At 37.6% G+C, this 4158-nt stretch overlaps 1 non-coding gene across 1 annotated transcript; it reads right to left on the reverse strand.

The window, feature by feature from the left end:
* Positions 1–888: 888 nt before the first annotated feature.
* Positions 889–960, reverse strand: TRNAD-GUC. Its single transcript has one exon. It is a non-coding gene; the product is annotated as a tRNA-Asp (tRNA).
* Positions 961–4158: the final 3198 nt, after the last annotated feature.

The raw sequence follows: 4158 nt of genomic DNA on the forward strand, positions 1-4158 counted from the left end.
AAAAAAATGTTGAGGGCTAGAACACCAGCATAATATGAAAAGACAGCACATGTGGTGCAAAAGCAAATCGCCGTTGCCGGGGATCGAACCCGGGTCACCCGCGGGAATACTCACCACTATACTACAACGACCCCTGTTGCTAGAAGTTGAAAATTTAACACTCACAAAACTGTTTGACTTAGGTTTTATGGCCAAAGGGGAAACAACGTAGTTCCCAAGGCATAACCTAACCAGGAGTTTAGACCCAACACCAGAATGCAGATAACCAGCAGAAAAGACAGTTTTTGTTTGGGGGTGTATAGGAAAAAAAAGTAGTAGTATATAGTCACTAACTTACAATAATCCGGACTTAGGCCTTATTTGATAACTTAATTTAATATTTAAATTTAATGGATTCGAATCTTAATATGTTTAGATGTATTTAATAAAGAAAAATTGAATATCTAAATTAATTAAGTGACACTAAATTTTGTAGGCAAAACTTGCTCCAAAAAAAAGTGATAAACTATTCACTTATCATTTAATGTGATATATACTCAAATGAGTCCTTATTTGATAACTTAATTTAATATTTAAATTTAATGGATTCGAATCTTAATATGTTTAGATGTATTTAATAAAGAAAAATTGAATATCTAAATTAATTAAGTGACACTAAATTTTGTAGGCAAAACTTGCTCCAAAAAAAGTGATAAACTATTCACTTATCATTTAATGTGATATATACTCAAATGTATCGATTTACAACTTAATAATGTAATAACTTAATGGATTCATATTTCAAATTTTAGATTTCAGACTTCAGTTTTATCACTTTAAATTTTAAATTTATCAAACACACTCTCAATTCCTACAAAAGAAAAATGCATGATGGATGTAAAAGTAAATCGCCGTTGCCGGGGATCGAACCCGGGTCACCCGCGTGACAGGCGGGAATACTCACCACTATACTACAACGACCCACCTTGTTAAGAGTTGAAAATTTAACACCCACAAATTTGTGTGACTTAGGTTTTGGACTCTCCAAAGTAAATGGCCAAAGGGCAAACAACCGTAGTTCCCAAAGGCATAGCCTAAATACAACTTGGAGCTCTAACGAAAAACCCGAGAGACACCCTGGCCGCCCAGCGGTGGGAGTGCTACGGCTGCAAAAGAAGCAAGAAGTTCAAAGGAGAAAAGCCAGGAAAGTAACTTTTGGAAAAATGTGTTGATCGCTGTGTTGAATTTGTTTCCGAAAACAATGTTGAGAACTTTTCTTTAAATTTAAACAGCAGCCATGCATACAGGGCTGATGATTATGTGTTGCCAAGCCATCTATTCCTTGCTTCAAGTTCGAAATCGTTGAGATTGAAAAGGTGGGAAATTCGATCTACTTCTAGCATGATCAAATGGAAATCTCTCAGGAGATTATCAGTAAAACATGTACGCGCGGTTGCAGGGGGGGGTTCGATTGAGAAGATATTATCTACTTGTGCCGCGTTGGAATCCCTGGAGATGGCTCATCATGCTAACACAAATCGAGCTTGAAAGTTTGATTATAAACTCAACTAGCCTAATCAATTTAATTATTGGGCAGTTTTGCTCCGCGATTGTGGTGGAAATTTAATGCTCTTGCAATTTAATGAACGCGAATTACACACGAGCTTGCAAATCTTGTTTCTTGCACAATGTGCTGAATAGATGCCTATTTTCCATGTCGTAGTTTATAGAGCGAGTATCCTCTAATTTTTTATTTTTTATTTTTTGGTAAAAAACTTTGTCGTCTACTCGTCTTCAAGGTGTTGTTTCTCATCTAGGCAAAGTGCCCAAAATTAAAGTTTAAGCGAAGTGAAGGAATTTTATATTTTAAAGGGTAAGGTATCTAAAAATGAAATTTAAGAACTAAAGTGAGAATGCATTTATAGTTTACGGGTTCTAAGTGGAGTTTGATTTTAACTGTAGGAGTTATCATGGTTGAAAATTGATTAGCTGCTTAATTTGGAACCATAAATATCACCCTCTTAATCAAGAAGCTGGAAAATGAACTTTCTTTTTAACTCCCTGTAGAGGATTAGCTTGCCAACTGTTTGTGGTCCATGAATTCTTGCACTTCCTTCAGATCCGTTGTATTTCTTCTCTCTTCAACATTAATTTGATGGTGAATGGAGTACTTCATAATCAATCATATTTCTTAAGAAGGTTCCTTGTTTTATCCTCTGAAGCTGTTAAATCCGTGGACATCGATTGGGAGAGATTCCCGACGTCTCAAAGATGGATGTCCAACAACTTTGAGAAAAAGACTCGTACACAAAAGAGAACAAGAACAGCTGGTATTCTCTCTTGGGCTAATAAAATTTCTACTTTCCAATGCAAATATTTTGGAAAAATTAGTTATTGAAAGTGATGGATTGATGAGAAGATGCTCTACACTGGGTGATTTGCCGAGGTAGCTCAAACCTTGATAAATTATCCTAGATCGTCCCGACAAGCAATAATTTTCTTCGGGCCCTGAGTCTTGTGATTAGATTAAATTAATTTACTTTTATATGCTGCGTAGTTTTTCTCTTGAACTTTAGTTGTCAAGATCTGATATGTGGCATACTAAACTTGTTTGCGACACTGCTATGGTTTAAGTGCAGATTTTCCATGTTTCGATTTATTTAGGGATTTTAGAATATATATATATATATGCCATATATTTGATTCAAATGTTATTTTATTTTATCTTAAAACATTATATATAACTATTCAAAATTTATGGGACTATATTGATCCAAATTTTAAACATTTGGGATAGAAAACGCCAACTCAAATCATTGTACGTAATTCACCATGCAAGTCTGTAACCTTGTAACAGAGATATTATATTTAGATACTGTTCGTGTGGGTTCGTATAAATTAGTTGTATTAGAATTGCATGATGTCATTGGGACTTTATAATTTGAATTTTAACGTTATTGTCTAATTATGTGTCTAATCCCCCGTTTGGAAGGTGAGTTTTTTAGGTGTTTGTCTAAAACTTTGGGCCTGTTTGGAAGCCTAGTTTTTGAGCAAATTTGTATTATACTAGTTTTTTAATAACTTTTGCTACAGGAACCCAAAAACTTCTCCCAAAACTTTCGTCCCTTTCTAAAACATTTTAACAAGACGACGTCGTCCAAGCTGGTTTTTTCCCTTTCAATTCACAAAAAGCACACAAAACTCTTCCCGGTTTTTCTTTCAAAGCACAAAAAGCTGTCCAGAGTCGACCAAGCAATTCGCCGGAGTAAGTATCATTACGGAGCACTTGTTGAGCGATTCTCCATTTCCTTGGTGAAACCCATTCAAAAAGCTTTAATACATAGAAGACTCTTTCTCGGTTTTTATTTCAAAGCACAGAAAGCTAGAGCTAACAATCTGTTGTTGTCCGGAGTTGACCAAGCTTTGCGAAACTGATTCGAAAAGCTACATTGTTTGAATTGGGAGTTCAGAAATTGGGCGCTGCAATCCAAGTCAGAACTCGGGCAATTGCACTTCCATCCCCTCCACCACGCTCCACCCTGCACCACACAGCTGTTGTCGTTGGAAGAGGAAGACACAGAAAGTGGAAGGAACATTGGCACCGGCGGATGGAACTTCTGCAGTGGCCGGAACTGGAGAACTCGCCGGGCTTCCGGATGGAGATGATGCAAGCGGTGACACTAGCGGGAAGAGGAGGGTGGCGGGGGAAAGGGGAGGAAAGGGATGGTTGGCAGAGGGGGTGGCGGGGGAGGGAGAGAGAGGGATGGCAGGCAGAGGGGAGAGGAAAGGGATGGTGGGAAAAAGTTTGGGGGTGGCGGGAGAAGAGGGGAGGAAAGGGTGGCAGGGGAGGGAGAAGGGAGAGGGAGGGGGGAAGGAAGAAAAGCAAAAAAAAAAAAGAGAAAAGAGGTGGTGCTGGAGGTGGGCGGCAGAAGGTAACTGGGGGAAATAGAAAGCAGGAGGGGAGGAGGGGGAAGGAGAAGAAGAAGAAGAAGAAGAGAGGAAAGAAAAGAAAAAGGAAAGAAAGAAAGAGAAAAAGAAAGAAAAAGAGAAAAAGAAAGGAAAAAAAAGAAAAGGAAAAAAAAATTTTTCACCTTACAAAAACTTCTACACAATTTTTTACATTACAAAAACTTTTACAAAAAGTTTTTCGCCTTACAAAAACTTCTACAAAATTTTTTC

The sequence above is a fragment of the Coffea eugenioides genome, unplaced genomic scaffold, assembly GCF_003713205.1.
Source record: "Coffea eugenioides isolate CCC68of unplaced genomic scaffold, Ceug_1.0 ScVebR1_2643;HRSCAF=3711, whole genome shotgun sequence".
Taxonomy (NCBI): domain Eukaryota; kingdom Viridiplantae; phylum Streptophyta; class Magnoliopsida; order Gentianales; family Rubiaceae; genus Coffea; species Coffea eugenioides.